Genomic DNA, 24,128 nt, shown 5'->3' with positions numbered 1-24,128 from the left:
AGAGGTCAGAAGGGACCACTAAGACGATGACAGTAGGAAATGATCACTCCAGAAAGGAACTATATGCTGAGAAGTGGATAAAGGAACAAACATGATAACCGCCCAGTACCTGCACTGCAAACCATAATGTCCAAAATGAAAGAAAAGAAAAGAGGCAGAGAGAACGAGAAGAAAAGTGCCTTCCACACAGGTAGCTAGGGAGGTGTGGCAGGAGGGAAACTGGGAACATTAGTGTTGGAAAATTTACACTGGTGATATGATGGATGTTGGAACATTGCATGACTAAAATGTAATCAATAACAACTTTGTAACTGTATTTCATAGTGATGCAGTAAAAATAAAAAAAAAACACAAAACACAAAACACAAAACAAACTACTTGTTTCTCAATATGATTTTGACTATTTAGGGTATTTTATGATTCCATTTTCCTAAGTCCTGGTAGGCTGTTAATGGTGTCCGTATGAGAACTGCATTGAATCTGTAGAATTATTTAGGTACTATGGTCATTTTTGACAGCATTGATTCTTCCAATCCTTGAATATAGAATATTTTATTATATCCTTTTGTTAATCCCACATTTTATTTTATTAAAGTACCATGAATTACAAAGATAGTCAAAGATATACAAAGATATACAAAGTTGGGGTTTAGACATCCAATATTCTATCAGTCATCCACCACCATTTCCAACTTCTCTCCACCACGTTTCCAGGTTCCCTCTCCTACTGCCCCCCTCCACCAACAACCCCCGCCTGGTGCATATTGACTAGCACCTGTTATGTTCAGTAAAGTTTGGGTCTTGTAATTTCAGTGTTGTTGACTCCGTGGTTTGGTTATTTACCGCTCTCATTCCTTAACATCACTGATGATTCTGAATCTGCCTGGCTCCTGTCCCTGTTGCTTCTCATCCATCTTTTCTCCACTTCCCCTTCACACTATAGCTTTCCTTCTCCAAAATGTACTCTGGGACCAACAATGATTTACAAATCCCTCCTTTCAGCCATTGCCTCTCCTAATCCAGTTACTCTGAATAAGATATATCATCTTATCATCCAATGTGATATCCTATGTTTGTCCTTCTTATGACTTATTTTGTTAAAAAGGTATCTTCTATTTTCAACCATGTTGCAGTAAAATTGCATGATTTCATCATTCCTTGAAGTTCTGTAGTATTCTATTTTGTATATATGCCATGTCTTCATGATCCCCTGATCTGTTGTTGGACAGCTAGGTTGGTTCCAAACCTTCACTATTGTACTGAATGTTGCAATGAATAGTGTTGCACATACATTTTTTTAAATGAATATTTTTCTGACCTGTAAATAAATACCCAAAAGTGGAATTACTAGTTGAATGGTCAGTCAATTTTAAGTTTACTGAGTAAATTCCATACTGTTTTCCATAGAGGTTGAGAAAGACAACTACCCAGGGGCAATGGATGAGAATTCTTTTTTCACCATATGCCCACCAACACAGAGTGTTCACAGGATTTTTGATATGTGTTATTCTTACTGATATAAGTTGGTGTCTCATTACTGTCTTAATTTGGATTTCCCTAATAATAAGTGATGGTAAGCAGTTTTCATCTGCCTGTTAACTACCTGTTGCTCTTCCTCAGAGAAGTCCATGTTCATTTCCTCTTTCCATTTTTTGATGGGGTTTTTGGATTTTTTTTTTCTGATCTTTGTGACTACATTGTATGAATGAGGTATTCTTCCCATCCAGTTAGCTGTCTTTAAGTTTTAGCCCATGCTTCTTTTTCCATACCAAAATTTTTTGATTTTATGTAGTTCCATCTGTTTAATTCTTGTTCTGTTGCCTTTGCCAATGGCCTTCTATCATTGAAGACACCGCTTGAGGTCCAGTTCTTGGAGTGTCCACAATGTATTTTATAGATTCTGGTGTGATGTTCAAGTCTTTACTCCACTTTAAATTTACTTTTGTGTAAGGTATGATATATGGATCCAGTTTTAATTTGGGGAGGGGGGTGTGCTTATCCAGTTTTGCCAGCACTATTTGTTGAACAGGTTGTCTTTACTCCATTGGACGCTCTCAGCACCTGTGTCAACTATTAACTGACAATATATGAGGGTTAGTCTTTGGGTATTCTATTATGACCCATTTGTTAGAGTCTATTTTAGTCCAATACCATGTTTTTTTGATCACTATGGTTTTGTAGTATAGTTTTAAGTTAGAGGCTCTGAGATAACACCACCAGCACCACCACCACCACTACAAGTTTCTTATTTTTCAGTATGGTTTTGGATATTCGGGGTCTTTTGTGATTCTACCCAAACTTTATTATGGACTATTCTAAATTCTTGAAGAATGCTGTCTGAATTTGGATAGGGATTGCACTGAATCTATATAGTAGTTTAGGTTAAATGGTCATTTTGACAATATTGAATCTTCTAATCCAAGAGCATAAAACAATTTTCCATTTTCCTTTTTATTTTTATTGAAGCACCATTAGGTACAGTTACAAAACTTTCATGATTGTGTTTCAGTCATACAATGTGCCAATACCCATCCCTCTACCAGTGTACATTTTCCACCAATGTCCCCAGTCTCTCTCCTACCATTATCATCCCGCCCACCAACCCACACCCCACCTGACTCAATGGCAGGGACTTTCCTTCTTAGTCTCTCTCTACTTTTGTGCTTTATATTTTGTAATTTTCTTAGGTCTTTTATTCCTTTTTAAATGTTTTGATAGTTTTCATGGCATAGCTCTTACTCTGTTGTTGATTCCTAGGTACTTGATATTCCTGGACTCTATTTTGCATGGAATAAATTCTTCTATCTCGAAGAGAATGCTGAACTATCTCTCTGGCCCAACATGGCAATATCTTAAAGAGCATTTATTATTATTAGAAGCATCTTCCAGAATATTTCACAGAAAGTTATGGAGGAAGACCAGATTAAAAATTCATGGACTAGCTTATGTATAAATTAAGCTAAGAAATCTAAAATTATAAAGATTTTAAAATATAAAATTATAAACTCCTAAGCACAGCAAGAATGTCTCCATACCTATTAACATAAACTAAAAAAAATATTCTGGAGTTCAGTATCCTTTTTAAAAATAGGAATTCCACCATGAGTAATTTTGTAATTTCATAGTGACTAAATAAAACAATTGTCACTGTCACTGTCCTCCTGTTGTTCATCGATTCGCTGGAGCGGGCCCAGTAATGTCTCCATTTTGAGACTTCTTATTACTGTGTTTGGCATATGAATACGTCACAGATAGCTTGCCAGGCTTCGCCTTTTGGGCGAGATACTCTCAGTAGTTTGCTGGGCTCTCTGAGAGGGGCAGAGGAATCGAACCCGGCTCGGCCAAGACACACACTGAAAACTGAGGGCAATGCTGTTGCTTGTATTTTAGATTTCTTTTCAGTGCTCAGACCTGAGATTAAAATACCTTTTCATTCAGGGAGAAGTGGAAATTTTCCTATGCTGTTTCTCTCATACAAGTACATCTGGGTTTTTCTGGGGAACTGGTCGCAGAATGTAGTCCCAAACTAACCAGTAGATATCACTGCAGTTCCCTGCAGTCCTGAGAAATAACTGGAGAGCAAAAATTTTTAGTTACTTTGCTTATTCTTTTCTAACAGTCCTATTTTTTTTCTTTTCAGATAAAGCCAGTTGTGAGTCAAGAGTTGATTCTTGCAAATTCATAAATTTAACTCACTGTGTACTTTTGACAATGCCAGAGCCTTCTTATTTTAGCCAAAATTGTCGTCTAAGAAATTAATTTCACTCCAGCTTTGAAACTGATTGATGTTTTAAAAAATCCCTGAAGTAACTTCTATAGGCAGCTAAGTTGCAGTTTCAACGAAGAAATAGATGTGAATTGTGTTTTTAAACATAGAGATGTTCTTGATTTCTACTTGAAGGAATGGGGCTCCATACCAGGGTATCAAAACATGTTCTGTAGCACTGTAGCACTGTCCTCTTCCAGTTCATCGATTTGCTCGAACAGGCACCAGTAACGTCTCTATTGTGAAACTTGTTGTTACTGTTTTTTGACATATTGGATACACCACTGGTAGCTTGACAGGCTCTCCCGTGCGGGCAGGATACTCTTAGTAGCTTGCCGAGCTCTCCAAGAGGGACGGAGGAATTGAACCCGGATTGGCCACGTGCAAGGCAAATGCCTGACCAGCTGTGCTATCGCTCCAGCTCTCTTTCCTGTAACATTTCTCACCAACAGTATACCATAATTATTTGTCTCCATATTCCTGCCAACACTTGTTTCCAGTCTTTGATATAGGCCATTTAATATAGGCCATTTCCTCTGATGGAAGTGATAAATTGTGGTTTTGATTCACATCAGAAATTTTGCGGTCCCATGAGCTGTACAGAGCACTGACTGCTGCCATCTCTCCTTCAGCACTTTTGCCGCACCACAACCATCTTTATTCCTCATTTCAAAATCTTGCACGCTGCTGGCCAGGTTTAATGCCTGGCACCATATATGGTCCCCTGAGAACAGTGAGCCTTGATCACTTAAGAAAACAAATAAAATTTTGAAAAATAAAAATCGGAATTAAGGGACAGAGATATAGGACAAGGATTAAGGTGCCTGTCTTCTAAGCAATAAATCCTATTTTGATCCATATACTGCATACGGTCCCCAGGGAAACTCTAGGAGTGATTCCTAAGAGCAGAGTCAGGAATAAGCCATGAGCACCACTGTTTGAGACCTCAAAACTAAACAAAAAGAATCTACTTTCCTAGTAGAGGATCAAGGTGTTTGCCTTGCATACAGCTAATGCCAGTTTGATCTCTGGCCTTGCATATGACCCTGAACACTGCCAGGAGTGATCCTTAGACACTTGATCACTTGATATCCCGTTACTCATCGATTTGCTATAGCGGGCACCAGTAACGTCTCAATTCATCCCTGTTGCATGCTAGCATAGACCAATGGCATCTGCTCATTCTAGGAACATGAAGAGCCTCAAATAGATCGTTCAGGGTGTTGACGAAGAAGTCTGACCATCTCGTAGGTAGACAGCCACGCGATCTTTTGACATTCCATGGAATCCAGTCAGCAATGGCTCTAGTCCAGCGGTCATCTCTAAATCTCATTACGTGTCCAGCCTATCTGATTTTCGATGCCTTGGCAAACGAGACAGAGTCCCTGATTCTTGAGCGTTGACGGAGATCGGAACTCCAAATTCTTTCTCTCATTTGAGTGAAGCTTGATATTCCAAGCGTAGCTCTTTCAATTCCTCTTTGAGAGACCTGAATAGCGTTCTCATCCTGTTTTCGTAGGGCCCAGGTGTCTGAAGTGTATGTTAATGCAGGAAGAACAGTGGAATCGAAGAGATGTGCTCGGAGCTGGAGGTTCTTCATCCTGTTAGTTATTTCTTCAACACTCTTGAAGGCGTTCCAAGCCTTGAAGGCGGAACTTGAAGCTTCCAAGCTCTCTTCTTCCTGAGCAACTCAGGTGCCAGGTCATTCGTCATGTTGACTTCTCAACCTAGGTACACACAACTGTTGTATTCGGAGATGGTCATTCCGTTGAGAGTGAATGGAACGTCAGGAACAAGACTGTTTCTCATAAACATTGTCTTTGTGAGATTCAGCTGTAACCCAAACTTTCCACACTCACGGTCAAAGTCGGTCAGCATTTGTCCCACTTGGCTGATGTTTGGTGTTATTAGAATGATGTCATCAGCAAAGCGGAGGTGGTATAGTTGCCGACCACCTACCTTCACTCCCATTCCTTCCCATTCCAGTCATCACATGACGTTCTCAAGGGTGGCACTGAAGAATTTTGGTGAATTAGTATCACCCTGCCGAACTCCTCTTGACATCAATGATCACTTTTTTGTAGAATGGTGAGATTCTGATAGTGAATCCGTAATACAGTTCACAGAAGATCCTAATGTATTGAGTTTGAATGCCCTGACTGGCTAGGGCTTCAATGACCACTTCTTCAGCAGAATCAAAGGCCTTCTTTAAATCAATGAATATTAGACAGAGTGGCATCTTGAACTCCCGAGAAACCTCAATGAGCTTGGTTATCATGTGGATATGGTTGATGGTGCTGAATCCTTTTCGGAACCCGGCTTGCTCACATGGTTGTCCTTCATCTAGTGTTCTGCCAATCCTATTCAGGATGACTCGAGTGAACAGCTTGTAGATGACAGAAAATAGGCAGATTAGGCAATAGTTGCCAATGTTGTGGATGTCTCCCTTCTTGTAAAGTAGTACAATTCTGCTAGTTTTCCACTGGGACGGAACCTTGCATTCAGACAGATAGCATGTGAAGAGCCGAGCCAGTGTACTGATGAGTACTGACGGTAGATTCTTCAGGTGTTCAGGTCTGACCTTGTCTGAGTCAGGTGCTCTTTGTTTCTTTACTGATGAGATGGCATGTCGGATTTCAGAAGGGAGAACTTTGGGAACGACATATCCATCCTGCGGAATTTGGATCCTTGGACACAGAAAGAGGAATAAATCCTGAACACTTTTGGGGGTGCTTCCAAAAAGAAAAAGGAATTAATTAATATAGAAAGGTGTGTTAACACTTGTCTCACTGCTTCTCAGTTGTTTCTCAAGAAATACTTTAATTAAGTGACCTACTTAAATCTAAAAACATTCACTGGAAATACTTAAGTATGTTAACAAAAATCAACAGTCAACAGAAAGACAATTTTGGTTTTCGAAATAAAAGCACAGCATGAGTAGCACTGTAGCACTGTCCTCCCATTGTTCATTGATTTGCTCTAGCAGGCCCAGTAACATTGTGAGACCTGTTGTTACTGTGTTTGGCATATCGAACATGTCACAGGTAGCTTGCCAGGCATGCAAGTTACTCTCGGTAGCTTGCCAGGCTCTCCAAGAGGGGTAGAGGAATTGAACTGGGGTTGGCCAACTGGCCGTGTGCAAGGCAAATGCCCTACTTACTGTGCTATCGCTCCAGCCCAGCATGAGTATTATATCATAATTTCTTTATACCTTGTTTTATTCCAAATAGATGGAATAAAAATGTAACTTTAAGTATTTAAATTTCGAGTACACATTACAATTTATATTTGAGAAAATTACCCAGAATAAAAATCCACTATAAGAGTTAATATTATAAAATAATGCATAAATATTGTCAATGTAAGAATTTGAACTGGTGTTTTCCCTTCAGAAAATTTGTAAACAAATTCATTCTTTTGCACAGTAACTTTGAGAATTTAGTAAACCATAAAAAACCTTATTAATGTTCTTAGAAATCTCTCTAAAAGTCACTCAGAAAAAATTATATATATCATATATATTATATATAATTAAATTATATATTTCTATATAAAAGTAAGTAAAGTAAAGGCCCTCCCGTTGATCGTCGATTTGCTCGAGCGGGCCCAGTAACGTCTCCATTGGAGACTTTGTTGTTACTGTGTCTGGCATATCGAATACTCTCGGTAGCTTGCCGGGCTCTCCGAGAGGGGCTGAGGAATCGAACTCGGGGCGGCCATGTTGGCCGCTTGTAAGGCGAACGCCCTACCACTGTGCTATCACTCCAGCCCAAAAAAAGTTGATCGTCGATTTGCTCGAGCAAATCGTCGATTTACTCTCGGTAGCTTGCCGGGCTCTCCAAGAAGGGCGGAGGAATCGAACTCGGGTCGGCCATGTTGGCCGCGTGTAAGGCGAATGCCCTACCCTCTGTGCTATCGCTCCAGCCCATACAGCGGTAGGGCGTTCGCCTTACACGCGGCCAACATGGCCGACCCGAGTTCGATTCCTCCGCCCCTCTCGGAGAGCCCGGCAAGCTACCGAGAGTATCTCGCCTGCACGGCAGAGCCTGGCAAGCTCCCCGTGACGTATTCGATATGCCAGACACAGTAACAACAAAGTCTCCAATGGAGACGTTACTGGGCCCACTTGAGCAAATCGACGATCAACGGGAGGGCCTTTACCTTACCTTTACCTAATGAATATTTCTATATATCATTATATAATTAAATTATAAAATTATATATCATATATATATATAAAAAAAGAGGAAGAGAGTGGCTTGGAATGCCTTCAAGAGCATGGAAGGAATAACCTCCAGTTCCGAGCATATCTCTTCAATTCCACTGTTCTTCCTACATTAACATACACCTCAGAGACCTGGGCCTTATGAAAACAGGATAAGAATGCTATTCGGGTCTTTCAAAGAGGAATCGAAAGAGCTATGCTTGGAGTATCACGCTTCACTCAATTAAGAGCAAGAATCTGGAGTTCCGATCTCCATCAACACTCAAGAATCAGGGACCCTGTCTCGTTTGCCAAGGCATCGAAAATCAGATGGGCTGGACATGTAAATGAGATTTAGAGATGACCGCTGGACTAGAGCCATTACTGACTGGATTCCATGGGATGTCAAAAGATCATATGGCCACCCACCTACAAGATGGTCAGACTTCTTGTCAAGACCCTGAACGGTCTATTTGAGGCTCTTTGTGTTCCTAGAACGAGCAGATGCCATTGGCCTACGCTAGCACGCAACAGGGATGAATGGAGACGTTACTGGCACCCGCTTGAGCAGATAGATGAGTAACGCAATATCAAGTGATAAAGTGAAATATATATATAAATAATACTGGTTTTACTGACACACCCAGCACTACTCAATGGTTTCTTCTGGATCTGCACTCTGTGATTCTACTCTACAGTGCTCTGAGGACCATATGTGATGCTGAGGATGGAATCTGAGTCTGCCACGTGCAAGGTAGTTGCCTTACCCTCTGTACTATTTCTGGGGACCTCAGAAAAAATATTTTATTCCTTTCATAGCACCTGCCTCTAAAAATAAGTTCCTATTTTAGAAATAAATCAGTCATTAAAAATATGTACATCTGGAAGAGAGCATAAAATGACACTGCCATAGCCATGCCAACGGACTCCACGCCAAGCTGCTTCATTTGGGGAATCCTGGAGCAGGACGGGTGAGGCACCACCCTTCCCCAAGGGACACAGCTCCAGCTGCCGAGAACCTCCAGAACTCAACTTCCACCATGCTCATGGCTGCTCTCCTCACACTCAGGCCAGGCTTCACCCACAGGTAAACCTATCCCTGGACCGCAGAGCCACAACATCTCATATCTCACGACTCATACTCCAGGAGTTGTGCACCATATTTGATGGGGTTTAAAGTAGAAGCCAACCAATCTCAGAGGGAAATATATTTTTATATATGTGTGTGTATACATAATATATATATATACATATGTATGAATATAAGCACACAAGGCTCAACCTTCAACAACATGTTAGTGATCTCATATAGCAGGTCTTAATGACCTCCTGGTGAAATACAACAATCTTCACACACTCTCCTCAAAGGAAACTTTCTTGGATAACTTTCAGAGGTTTATTCATAACAAACAATACCAAATTATTACAGTTCTGCTTTGGGGCAGGAGTTGGTGTTCTTGATGGAAACATCCCAAAAATAGTGGTGGGAAGGTGTTACGGTGGTGGGATTGGTGCTCAAATATTAAATATAATCAAATATTGTCAACAACTTTATAAAATTAAAATTTCAAAAAAAGAAAGAAGAAATGCAATCACTCAATGGTATCACTCACAAAACAAGGTACCAATAGCCAATGGAAAGAAACCTTTATTCTTTGTTCATAGGACTGAGATTACTTAGTAAGAATAAAAGTATACTGAAAGTATCATAGAACTGTGGAGAAGGATATCCTGTAATGTTTGTAATGAGAATGGCATAGTAACATTGTGCCCCTACAACTTAAAAATAAAAATTTTACATATCTCAAAAAGCCTTAGTTTGAAAACCAGACATATGGTAATCCTAAAACAAAATGAATAAATAAAAAAGGTTTATAAACTTAAGTCTTCCTTCCCTAGTGGAAACAGAAAAAAAAATCATATTTTGTAACAGAATATTATAAATTAACATAATATCCAAAATATCACCCTTCTAAAACTATGCTATTCAAAAATAGTAGACTTGGTCAATTAAACATGTAAAAAGGAATGAAATTTAAAATATTTTAGACATTTAATTTTTTGAAGTTCTGACATTTAATTTATAATCGGATGTAGAAATTAAAATTTTGACATTTAATTTTCAATTTAAATCTACTAGCAATTTGACCTTAGAAAGCTATTTAGATATGACTAGAAATGTATAAAGTACATGAAGAGATAGAGCTGGAGCAAGAACACAGCGAGTTGGGCATTTGCCTCTCATGCGGCCTATCCAGGTTCGATTCCTCCATCCCTCTTGGAGAGCCCGAAAAGCTACCGGGAGTATCCCGCCCGCACGGCACAGCCCGGCAAGCTCCTTGTGGTGTATTCAATATGCCAAAAACAGTGACAACAAGTCTTACAATGGACATGTCATTGGTGCTCGCTCAAGCAAATCGATGAACAACAGGATGACAGAGCTATAGTGCTACAGTGCTACATGAAGAGATACTCTTTAAAAGTATTAAAATTGGAGGACAGAAAGACAACTCAAAGGGCTATCTTCTAAGACTTATAATAAATGATTTATTAAACAAAACCATTCATTGATTGTTTTAAAAAGCAATATTAAGAGAGTAACAGTTAAGTTATAGAGTGGGAAATAATATTTGCAAGTATTCTTAGGGTTCAAATTCAGAATACACCAGAAACCTCCTAAGAATCAATAAGGAAAAGACAGTTCAATATTAAAATGGACAAAACTTTGAGCAGACATTTTGAAACTACATATCCAACTAACTATCCAACTAACCCAAAACATAAAAACATACAAGGTGTTCGACTTCTTATTAAGAAAGAAAATGCAAATTAAAATTAAGTATCTACCTCCACATATCTCCACTCACTAGAAGGATCTATTAAAAAAAAAAGTAATGTCCAGTGTTTACAAAAGCCAGAGAGCAGCTTTAAATCACATATACCATACATATACATAGGTGGACTGATGGACTGGAGATTGGCTCGAAACTTGGGAAAAACTGGCAATTTCTATTCAGCAATAGTCATAGCAATTTTAATGTTGGAAGTTATCCTCTGGAAAAAGAGTATCACTATCACTCACTATCCTCCCGTTGTTCATTGATTTGCTTGAGCGGGCCCAGTAACATTGTGAGACTTGTTACTGTGTTTGGCAACACATCATGAGTAGCTTGCCAGGCTTTGCCCTGCAGGCAAGATACACTCTGTAGCTTGCCAGGCTCTCCAAGAGGGGTGGAGAAATCAAACTCAGGTCAGCCATACTGGCCGCGTGCAAGGCAAATGCCCTACCCGCTGTGCCATCACTCCAGCCCTAGAAAAGAGTAGTGATAGTAATTAGGAGAGGCTGAAAAACAGGTGCCTTTGGGTGCCAATTAGATTCTTTACCTTGAACTGTATGCTGGTTCTAGTATATGAGAAGTACGTGTGTGTGCATGTGTGTGTGTGTGTGTGTGAGAGAGAGAGAGAGAGAGACAGAGACAGAGACAGAGACAGAGACAGAGACAGAGACAGAGACAGAGAAGGGGAACTGAACCTATGAAGAACTTTCCATACCTAAGACATGTACTGGATACCATTGAACCATAAGACACCTCTGGCCCCTGTATGTGCACTTTCTTAGTTTGTTGAACTTACCTTTTCTAGAGTCTCCTGACCCCACGCCTCGTTGTCCTCACCAGGGCCCCTTGTAGGGGGCGGTTGAGTTTCCCTCCCCTCCCCAAGCAGAACCCTGACAGCCTAAGACCTCCAGAACCAGCCACAGCCACGCTGAGACCACTCTTCACACATCTGGACAAGCCTCATGCATAAAGGAACCGGTAGAGGAACCCAGGCATGTGGGTCCTGGGGCTGAGATCTCCAAGCCTGCTCGGATCAGGACTGTGCCTTTTCCACCCAGATCGCCCATCTTCCAATAGGTAGGCATCACACCCACCAGCTGCCACCGGCGCCAGGTGGTCCCATCAACAGTCAAGACCCAGAGACTATGGGGCCCAGCTCCTGGAGGCGCACGGCTGCATTCGCGGCCATGCGACATCTTCTTATCTCGTTCTTATTTTGGAGAACCCGGCAGGCTACTGAAAGTATCCTGTCCGCAGGGCAGAGTCTGGCAAACTTCCTGTGTCGTACTCAATATGCCAAATACCAGTAACAATGATGGGTCTCATTCTCCTAACCCTGAAACAGCATTGAATACGGCTCTTTTAAAATCTCAGGGCTAGGAAGAAGGAGACGTTACTGGTGCCTGCTCAAGGAAATCAATGAATAACAGGATGATCGTGATCATGACCTTTTCTATATTCTTTTACATATTATTATTCAATTTAAAGTGTTAAAAAAAATTGGGACCAGGTGGTGGGGGGAGGCAGATGGGAGGGAAATTGGAGACAGGAAATGTGCAAGGTGAAGGGATGGCTGTTGGACCGTTGTATCTCAATGGAAACTGAATCAGGAACAACTTTGTAACAACTTTGTATATCTCACGGTGACTCAATAAAAAATAAGTAAACTAAGCTTTGTGTGGAAGCAATAGGATAAGGGTAGGATGCTTGCCTTCCACCTAGCCCAGCCAACATAGCCAGCAGAGCAACATAGCCCACCTGAGTTCGATCTCCAACACCTCATATGTTCCTGAGTGAAATAAGTCAGAAGAAGAGAGACAGATACAGAACGACTGCATTCATTTGTGGCATATAAAAAAATATATAGTAGAAGACTAATATCCATGGTCAAGGAAAACAGGGGTTAGAAGGACTGGTTGGAACTAATCACAAGTGTGTGGGGAGCTGAGGGTAAGTAAGATAAAGAAGAGGCCAGTATGACAATAACAGCTGGGAATGATCACGCTGGACAAGATCTGAGGGTTAAAAGTAGGAAAGGGATATTCTTGATAACCTTTCAGTATCAATATTGCAAACCATAATGACCAAAAAGGAGGAAGGGAGAAAGAGAGAGGGAGAGGAGAAAGAGAGAGAGAGAAAGAGAGAGAGAGAGAGAGAGAGGAAAGAGAGGATAAGCATCTGCCATAGAGGAAGGCAAGGGGTGGGAAGTCGGGGGTGATGGGAGGAAACCTGGAGACACTGGTGCTGGGAAATGTACACTGGTGGAGGGATGGGTGTTGGAATACTGTATGACCGAAATCCAATCATGAACAGCTTTTATAGAACGGGTATATCTCACAATGATTCAGTAAAAAAGTTTATAAAAAGAAGAGTTGTGATAATTTCTAAAACAAAACATTCAAGCCAAAAGGAGAGTAAATCTGAACTGCAGATATGTTTTAATATTCAAAATTAAAATATACTGAATAATATATAAAAATAATGTATGATAGGAATTTTTATCTCACATAAGATTCTGCTCTACAATATAATTTAAGTTATAATCTGAAATGTATTGTTTATATCTCAGTGAATCCTGACTGTCAAGAGTTACAAATCTTTACTTTTTGAATCCATGACAATGAAATATTATCATAATTAGGGCAGAATTAATACCTATTTTAGTGTTAGAAGGAAAATTAAGGTTGAAAACATGCAAATTTCTTATGTTCAAAGTTAAAATAATGTTGGTTTGTTGTTTTTTTTTTGGCACAACGCAATCGCATCATTCATGCTTGGGAAACTACTTCATATAACCCATTAACATATTCCATTATTAATAACTAAAACCAAAAAGGTTTCATCTCCACAGCACCCAAAAGGAGAGAGAGAACAAAAGGGAATGCCCTGTCACAGAGGCAGGGTGGGGTGGGGGGATGGGCGGTGGGAGGGATACTGGGATCCGTGGTGGTGGGAAATGGGCACTGGTGGAGGGATGGGTACTCGATCATTGTATAACTGAAACCCAAGCACAAAAGTTTGTAAGTCTACAACTGTACCTCATGGTGTTTCACTAATAAAAATTTTTTTAAAAAAAGTTTTCATCTCTTGTATCATGTTAAGCTTATTTGACTCCCTAGAGATAGATAATGTCACTTAAAATATCACTGTCACTGTCACTGTCCTCCCATTGTTCATCGATTTGCTCGAGCGGGCCCAGTAATGTCTCCATTGGAGACTTTGTTGTTACTGTGTCTGGCATATCGAATACGTCACGGGTAGCTTGCCAGGCTCTGCCATGCGGGCGAGATACTCTCGGTAGCTTGCCGGGCTCTCCAAGAGGGGCGGAGGAATCGAACTCAGGCCGACCATGTTAGCTGCGTGCAAGGCACACGCCCTACCCACTGTGCTATCTCTCCAGTCCACTTAAGATATAAATAAACTTAATCTTGTATTTTTGGTTTCTTGGCCACACCTTACAGTGCTGGAGCTTAATCCTGACTCTGTGCTCAGAGAACACTTGTGGCTGAAAATTGAACCTAGGTCGGTCTTGTGCAAGGCAAGCATGCTACTCTCTGTAGTAACACTCCAAGTCCTAAACAGAAAAAAAACTATAACTTACAATATCAAAAATAGGTATCAAGGAGAGGGAGAATAATATTAATAATTTAGGCATAGGAGTCTGATAACCTGGATGTGATTCTAACTTGTCTAATCATTCGCATTTTACTATCTTTAATTTTTCTCATCAGCAAATTGTTAAAAATAATAAAATCTACTTCACTGCATTTGGTTATGTTATGAGATGATTAAATACTACACATTTAAAACAAAATTCAAAATTAAGTGAATGCTCAATAAATGGTTGTTGTGAATTACTGAAACTCAGAGAAGATACAAAATATCACTCTTATGCTACAGTATTTTAAATTTCAAACTAGACCAGATCTGTGTGGTGTATAACTACACATGTTTCATAAATTTATTTTTCAACACTTGCACTACTTCTGAAACATACATCTCACTCACTTGACTGTATGCTGAGCCTACTTAAAGAATGAATATTTTCTGCTTAATTAAGAATATTAGAAGAGCTGGAGGCAGTGACTCTACAATCTGGGTTCCTTAAAAAAAATGCAACAAAGTGGGCAATCTTTGGTGTATGTGGACAGAAAGATAAATATAGGGACAGATATATATAAACATAGTATATTGCATCAGAAAGATCAGTCAAAAACTATACAATGTTTAAAACTACTGATTTCTTTTCACATTATCAAAAGTCTAAGTAAAACTTATATGTAGGGGGGACAGGAAAAATAGTACAGCAGGTAGAGTCGTATGATCTCCGGTACTTTACGAAACATGATTACAGATATAATCTCATTTGATTCTTCACAAGTCTGAAAGTTAAGCTGAAAGTCAATCTAACTGCAATTTTAACTGCCTTGCAGGCAGCCAACCTAACTTTAATTTGCAAAACCCTGTATGGTCCCCTGAATCCTGCCAGGAACAACCCCTGAGTGCAGATCCAGAAGCAAGCCTGAGCACAGCTGAATGTAGCTCAAACCAGCTCCCCTTCCACCAAAAAAACTATATGCAGGTGTTAGGCAGTGAATTTTTACTGAAAAAAATGGGATTTTAATATCAAATAAGATGGTTTTAGCTAAGGATAGTATTTCCTTAGCTAAAATACACGATAATATACAATTATCTTCTTGTCCAACTTTGCCACTATTATTTGCCACTTCTGAGCTGTTTTTAAGAATCTTGGATAGTTAGGACTTTTGATGTAACTTTCAGAACTGTCGTGAAGAATCAAATAAGATTATATCTGTAACCATATTTTGTAAACTACTGGATATTTTTATCTACCAATGTTATATTTTTAATGCTGAAGGAAAGGGAGGATTAATTTTGCCAATATTTATTTGCAAAGCAGCTAAAATTATACATATATGTGTAATATATATGTATTATCCATGTAACTATATATTTCTTGTTCCTTATAAAATGTGTAGCTATTTAAAAGAGAACTACACATTGATTTACCTTTTGGAAATTATTTAGTGTCTTAGACATGGCTTCTCATAATAAAGCAGCTCATTTAAAATTTTTATCATGTTAGTCTTACACTCACAAACCAGGAAGATAGTTCTTGAAAAAGTGTAAAGACTGATACTGTGTCTAGCTTTTATTGACTGATTTCCAAGATAGATATATAAATTCTTAACTTTTTGAAAATGTTAATGAGTAGAGAATAAGTTACAGAGCTGCTGAGGAAACTGGCAATTTCTGGTTGTAGAGAGAATATGAAGTGACAGAAGAGATTTAGAAAGGAGAAAAAAGAACTTGATACACAAAAATGCAAACAGTTCCATGAATCTGGTCTTATGGAAATAGAAGAGGTGAGAATAAGCAATTAATTGAGAAAAGTAAACAGGGCCATTTACAAAAGGATTTTAGAGCAAATGCAAAGAACTTTGAGCATCTTACAGGAAAAACATAGGACTTATCAAATAATTTTTCAGCAGAGAAAGCTGATAAGATTTTTTTTAAAGGTGACTTCGGTGTAGAGAATGCATCTGAGGAGTTCTTCCATGAGAAGGGCAATGAGTGTAAACAGTGAAGAGCTTGGACCCAGGTCTGGTGGTAAAACAATTTGCTAGAAGAATAAGACAGTTAAGGTGAGATCAAAGTAAACTTACTAAAAGAATGTGCACTGGTCATACTAACACAGGAGTGTCTCCAAAGAGAGAGAATTGTCTAGTATAGTCTTGGGAGTCTTCAACTGTATTTGGGCTGCTTAAGTGGGAAGTTTCTGCTTTTTTTTATTCTGGTAAGTAGGTGAGTAGGCCAACTGGCTACAAAAATGTAGCCAATTCTGAGAAGGGAATAAATTGTATATAAAACGTTCCCAGCAAATCATGAGAAGGAAGTGAAATGTTGATAAAATGATTTGAGCCTATCCCAAGAATAGAATGACTGGGACGGTGGAAAGCAAGCTGACGCTGCTAGCAAGGCAGTCTCAGCCTGTGAGTCGTTTCAGGTATGAGAATTTAAATAGGCGTCTTTCAGGGGACTTTCCCTAGACTTCATTTGCCCCCTGAAAAAATGCTTTGAGACAGAAAAGGACAGATGTCTTTTTTTTTTTTTCGAAGTCAATTCCTATGGAAAAGGGGCAGAGTTGGGGAGTAAGAGGGCTTCTAGCCTGTCTGTCAGAGGTAGGACAAGAGTGGAAGAGCTCGCAGTTTCCTATGAGGTCATTACCATTTCTGACTTGATTTGTTGGAGATAAGTTTCTTTCTGAGGAGAAACCTTTTAAAGGTTTACAATAGTATTCAGTCTCCAATGAAGAGGGGAGTCCTGAAATGTATGTTTTGTTTTGTTTTAGAAAAGAAGTATCTAAGAAGGATGGTCAGAAAATGAGAGCAAGAAAGAGAATGAGAGAGAGGTTCCTGCCATAGAGGCAGATAGAGGTGGGGGGGAGGTGGCTTTAAGGGGTGAGAGGGAAACTGGGGACACTGGTACTGGGAAATTACACTGGTGGAGAGGGATGGGTGTTGGAACATTGTATGACTGAAACTCAATCATGAACAGTTTTGCAATATTCTCACAGGTGACTCAATTTAAAAAATTGTTTTAAATTCCAAAACAGAAAAATAAAAGAAGGATGGACAGTTATCTTGACAGTCTGTTAGGGAACCTGATAAAGTATGGTTTAAAAAGATGATTAAAAGAACAAGAACGTACTTTGAAGGCATGTTATTGTAACCAATTTTTATTGTTTACTTTTACCAGTTATTTTGTATACGTATATTATAAATTATATTAATTTATATTGTATTTATGAGACTGACACACTACTTGATATACTAACAAGTCACCTAATTTGGATTGTGTCTAAATGGCTTCTTAAGCTGGGACTCTGAATTTTGAACATTTTCGTTTTCTACACAGGAGATTTAAGAAACAAAGGAGTAAGTAAACAGCCCAAATCACACAGTTTTAACTGAACAAGCTTGGTTTCAAGGAAAGTTGTATATAGCTCTAATTTAAGTGTTCTGAAGAACCAAGGAAGCTTAAGCATTTTCTGAATCAGATAAAGCAAAACAGGAAAAATGATGAAACAATCAAGTCTACATCATCAAAATCAAGCACGAAGGGAAGTAATTATCCTGTGAAATAAGAACTATATGTATTATCCAGGCTAAAGCAGATTTAGTGCTTGAGTCACATAAGAATTTGTGCAAACAATGTGGACTTTTTTGTCTGAGTAACCTGGTCATAAATATCTTCTGTAGTATGATCTGTCCTATGGTACTTTTGAAATAGATAGCAGTAGCTTAAGAAAGATTTAAGGTATTATGTGCTTTATGAATCACATACATAATTTTGATATCTTAGTAGACTGAGCATATAGTTTACATCTCTTAAGAGCCACTTTACATGGGATATATACATGATATATGTAAATTGAATCCCACTTCGAAGAAGGAAAGCAACTCAACGCTAGCACCCTCAACAGTATCTACTGAACTTTTAGCTGGGCACATAAAATTTTCTAGGCAATAAAACAATGAGATTCTATTTATAGTCTATTAATATTACTCAGCCTATTCAGCTATCTCTCTGACCCCAGCTCCTACTTCAAATGTTTCACTTAATATCTTATTTAATATTAAAAATGAAAACCCCATAAAAATTCTCAAGCATTAAAATTATCAGTTGACTTCAAAAATGCACTTATGTGCATAATGATATTAATATGTATGTATATATTTCTTCCCAAAGTCTATGTTCTTAGCCACTCACTTATGTCATTGTGAAATCAGGACATAAAATTCAAAGGGATTAACACTATAGAAAACAGCAAATAAAAAGGAAACTGTACATAATACCCAATAAAATGAAAACAAATATTAAACTTGAAGACTTAGAGAAAATAGGCTCTAGTGATATTATATGAATAATGACCAATTTACAATTCTTTAATAAGGCAATTACATTGATGTTTTGTAGAGGAAAGATGTCATTTATTCAGTTATATGGTCTTTAATCAGTTTCAAGGGCCACAAAATACAAGAAAATACATAACCCCTATTGGAAAATTGAAACAATCATAAAAGGATAAACATTACTTCTAATGAACAGTATAAACTAGCTAATGGAAGTTTCCAAAAATAGCCTCTAATACATAGCCTTATTTCAATAAATAGATTATCCTCATATTATTCCTGCTTTCATTCAAACATTTCATTTGACAATGCTTCCTTGTTAAGAATCACTGAGCCTACTTAGAACTGCGGTGGAGCATATAAAAGTGTGTCCTTTTTTTTTTAACCTGAATTACATTTCCTGTCTAACGAGAAGACAAATCAAGCATAGAAATGAGAATTAAGCAACAAAATGAGACTGACTGCAATTAGATTTACAAATGAAAAGCATAGGATTTATGCTGTTATCCTCTGCCCCCGAGTTGGATGCCCATTTTTCTCCACATTGGTGTTTTAGTTCACTACTGACACCGAACCTTTGACTTTTACTCATACTACTTTTAATAATTACATACTTTATAATAAGTAACTCCACTGACTGCTTTGTTTGTTCCTGCTTCTCAGGGAGCAGAGAAGATAAAACACTGAGCACAATGTTACAGATTACTTTAAATCAATTATCTTTAAAAGTTGTGCTAGCTTTCATTTTCAGGGACAATTTTTCCTACTGTATAAATTAGGAAACTGAGTCTCAATGAAGTATTTAGTTACCAGCCGAAAAGTAGAGGTCTCAGATATATTTGAAGGCTAGAATTGTAATCCCAAACTGACTAATTTGGTCTATTACAATCACTTTCTTCAAAGTGCCTTTCATTTTATTGCTGTTTCCCTCCCTTGGCAAAACCAATCTTATGTGACCTAAATGAGACCTAAAAGTTTAAACTTTTTCCACTTGCAACCTTTTGTGTCAGAGAAAGTACACAGGTATATACAGTATATAAAATAGATATACAGACTAAGCATGTACTGATCATCTATTTTAAAACAGATTTCTTGCAACCCCCTACATTCAATACCAAGTGCAGTAATCACCCAGTTTAAGTGAGGGCCTAAATGAAGGAACCAAATAAAAAAAATTTAGTCAAATAAGATTAATCACTATCACTATCACTATCCTCCCGCTGTTCATCGATTTGCTCGAGCGGGCCCAGTAACGTCTCCACCATGAGACTTTGTTGTTACTGTGTTTGGCATATTGAATATGTCATGGGTAGCTTGCCAGGCTTTGCCATGCGGGCGAGATACTCTCGGTAGCTTGCCAGGCTCTCCGAGAGGGGCGCAGGAATCAAACTCCGGTCAGCCATGTTGGCCGCTTGCAAGGCAAACGCCCTACCAGCTGTGCTGTCGCTCCAGCCCAAGATTAATCAAATAAGAAAAATTTAATATACTATCACCAAATACTTCAGCCATTCATATTCCATTTTTCATAGCTGAACAAGTAAATAAACAATATATCTTATCATGAATTTTTCCCATCTGGGAATGTGTTTATTTCTAATCTTAGTTTAGAGAATTCTCTGCTCAGAATGTGACTGGAATCCAGAAATCAGAAAAAAAAAAATCAAGGTACACAGACCACTCCAGAAAGCATATGTCAATCAAAAAGCAGTTACAGTCCTTTTAAAGAACATATTTAGGTTGTGGGCATCCGAATCACTACTGTAGAGCAAACAGAAATAACAGAAAATGGAAGAAACTTAGGTGATCTTTCTTAGAAGGTACTTGTTCTTTTTCTCTCAAAGTTATTATGCCAGTACCATCAGATTCTTAAGACATAGATTGGAAAACAATTGGTTTTGGAACCACACCCAGGAGTGCTCAGGGCTTACTCCTGGCTTTGGGAGTTCAGGAATAAATTCTAGTAGGTGATTTTTAAACAACTTTGTTAAAAGGGTGCCTGAAATTAAGCCCCAGATCAAACCCCAGTAGGAGTCTCAGAAGGCTTAAACTATACTGTCTCTGCAGCCCTAGGATCCCTGTTCTTTACATCTCTGGTAGAGATCTTAATCCCATCGAGGCAGAGCTTGGTCATCCATCCAATCAAATTCTTCCACGTAGGGTTTGACTCTAAAAATTATGGCAACAGCCAAAAGTCTATCCTGTCAAGCTAGGTGGAAATAGTGCAAAAAGTTTGTTTCTGTTACAGATTCTTAGCTCAATTTCTATCTCTTTTTTCTAACACCCCTATCTTATCTCCCATCCATGACCCTCCCCTTCTGGTCAAGTAACATTCACTCTGTTATTGACAGAACTATCAACAAATAACAACTGGTGTGTCTTTTATTCTGCTTTATCTAGTCATCCATTTTATATTCTTATATTGCATGCATAAGTGATTAATAATATATCATATCACCCATGAATTTTAATACTGAGCTTTTTTTTCATGAATGCCAAAAATTTCATTTGTATAGTTAATTACCACTTTGTTATATAATAAAAACTCAGATATCAGCAAGAAAGCTAATATAAGAGGTAAAGTGCTTAGCTTGCATGCTGCTGCCCCCAGTCTGAATCCCTGGCATCACATACTATCCTTCAAGGACACACAGGGGTCACTCCTGAGCACAGAGCCAGGAAGAACCTTTGAATACACACACACACACACACACACACACACACAAAGAAACTCAGAAGTAAATGAAGATGCATATAAAACTAACACTGAAAAAGTGTGGCCTGGAGTGTTACTGGAATCAATATTGACAGAATTTCCTTTCCAGACTAAGGGAAGCTTCAAACTATCGGAGGCAAAACTGCTATATCTTTCACAGCAGGTTGTTGGAATATTTGGGTTGAACCTTAACCACATCGTGGTCTCTAAACCTTAGTTTCTCATCTAAGAAAATGAAAATCATCAAATAACTCTATAATCAAGTTATTTTTTCAACAAATAATTCTAGGAAATGGAAAAAGGTAACATAGTCCACAAAGCTTAGGTATGATTCAAAACTGTAGCACAGTTTAAATCTCAGGCCCACCAGTAAATTCTGTAAAAAGATATATATCAGTACCGATATAAAAATGCTGAAATCGGATGTAAAATATCAGGGGTTTTGTTTGTTTGTTTGTTTTCTAAAGTTTAAAGGTTCGGGTTGGAGTGCAGTAGTATGACAGGCCTGGTGCCCCAAGGCCTTAGATCCCTGCTGTGCTATTTGGTCCCAGCAGGAGTGATTCCTGAATATAGAGCCAGTATGCCCTGAGCACCTCTGGGCCTGGACCCCACCCCAAAAAAAAGTTTAAATGTTCCCTTAGTTTACTTCCTCTGCCCCAAATGCTGCTGCTTACAGGTTAACACTCAAATTTACTATCAAACAACCAAGATACAGTAATAAACTAATCAGTCTTCTCTCTGACGAATTTAATAAATTACCCAGATATGATATGTGTTTGTTTATTCGATATCTGAATTGCATTTCGGGTTAGCAAGTTTCCATATAAACAAGGGAATGAATGAAGTCTAAAGGGCACTCTAATAGATTTCAAGTAATATTTGGAAAATCGTGATCTTGTAAATTGCAGAACCATTTCTGCAGTATTTCCTCAAATCTGCATGTATTTTCTCCAGCTTTTACTCCAAAAGAGATCTTGGTTTTCTTCAGCCCCTCCCACTGAGCACTTTTAGACTGCTTCGAAAGGCAAGCAGGGCTGAATGTGCAGGAGCTATTTATAGCTCCACCTTGGAGACGTGCACATGCAAAATGTGGTTCAAGCTGGATTTCGCATGAATAAATGAAAAAGGATCTTTCTCATTTCCCATCGCCCCAATTTTTCAGTAATTTTCAGAGCAGGGTGTCATTTGTCCCTGAGAGTGATGCGGTGTCCAATTTTTCTGCAGTTCTTCCGTTTCCAACCATTTGACTCCAGCAGGAGCTGGTCTCGGCCAGCCTCATTATTCCAGATGCTGTACCTCCGGAGGCTGACGGCAGCCGCTGGAAGCCCATCGGCTCACGATTACTTTACTCTGGAGGAATCCCGAGGCTAAGCTCACCTTTCAGCAACTACTAGGAAAGGTGATTCCCGAAAAGCAACGCCGCTTACGGTGGGAAGGAGCCTTCGCCACCTGTCCTCCACCGTCTGCAGCGGGCAGAGCAGGGCACGCTTCCTCTAGATACCGAAGTCATCCATCGGAAAATGTCTTTCGAGCCGAAAGGATTCCCGCGCCCCACCCAACTCCTCTCTGAACCGAAACGAATTCTCAGCCGAGAGGCTTGGGGTAGGGGATCCCTCACCCCTTCAGCTCAATTCCCAGGCGTTTGGTTTTTTTGGGTTTTGTCTGTTTCCCCAGCTAATCTAGGTGCAAAGTAGGAAAGGGAAAATGAGAAAGAACAGACTGACGTGGAGAGAAGAAAAAGCTCTTTGGGATTTCAGAGGTTCAGGGGTTTTCCGGCTCCTGACACTTCTGCCCAGACATCCCCTCCCCACCAGGGCTCCTGGAATCCCCCGAGTTATCCCCCGAGTAGGCGGCCGCGGCCTCTGAGAAGTTGGAACACAGATGCGGGCTCGCTCGGCTCCTCCCGGAGCCGCCCCGTCCTGCCCGGTCCCTGGGCCGCAGCCGTCCGCATCCCTCCTGCCCGGTACCCGGCCGCGGCCGTCCGCATCCCTCCTGCCCGGTACCCGGCCGCGCCGTCAGCATCCCTCCTGCCCGGTACCCAGCCGCGCCGTCCGCATCCCTCCAGTCGCGACCTTCCCGAGCGATTCCCAAGATGAACCATAGGGCTCTGGGAGATGGAGGGGCGGGCGATTCCCGGGGTGGACCGCAGGGGTCTGGGAGATGGTTGGGCGGGGCGCGGGGGCGGCAGCAGTCGAGGACGAGCCTCTCGGCTCTCCCTGCAGAGAGGATGCCTCCTACCTGCTCCCAGCTCCTGCTCGCCGCGGCACGGCCACACCTTATCCTACAGGTTTCCGCAGCAGCTGCAAAGCCTCGGCCGCCCCTCGCTCTGAGGAGGCCCCACCCCCCGGGTGCTGGGTGGGAACCCACCTATCCGGGCGGCTATTGGGGCCGGGAGATAGAGGGGGCGGGAATCGGAAAGAAAGCTGTTCTCTGATTGGAGACACGGCATATCACTCTCACGCCCGCCCAGCGTCTGCGGAGCCAGGGGCCGACGCTCAGCCCAACTGCAAAGGGTCTCTATCCTCTCTGGAACCGGCTGCTACTGGATGGATCAAGGACCCTGAGAGAAAAGGGAAACTGGTTTGACCACTTGTCATCTGAGGCCTCCCGAGGGAGGGAGAGGCTAAGCATCTCCAAGCTTGGATGGTCATCCAAGCATCCAGCGTTTTTG

At 40.0% G+C, this 24,128-nt stretch overlaps 1 protein-coding gene across 2 annotated transcripts in view; it reads right to left on the bottom strand.

Annotated features, from left to right (window-relative positions):
* The window catches only part of CNTN1 (contactin 1), a 359,681-nt gene extending 335,901 nt beyond the window's left edge, over positions 1-23,780 (bottom strand). For both annotated transcript variants that reach the window (XM_056117746.1, XM_056117747.1), the window contains exon 1: positions 23,696-23,780. The gene's annotated coding sequence lies outside the window, so the exon portion shown is untranslated. The remainder of the gene's footprint in view (positions 1-23,695) is intronic.
* Between the last annotated feature and the right edge of the window lie 348 nt (positions 23,781-24,128).

Source organism: Sorex fumeus, unplaced genomic scaffold (assembly GCF_029834395.1).
Source record: "Sorex fumeus unplaced genomic scaffold, SorFum_2.1 ptg000036l, whole genome shotgun sequence".
NCBI classification, from domain to species: Eukaryota; Metazoa; Chordata; class Mammalia; order Eulipotyphla; family Soricidae; genus Sorex; species Sorex fumeus.
This window is presented reverse-complemented; position numbering and strand designations above follow the sequence as displayed.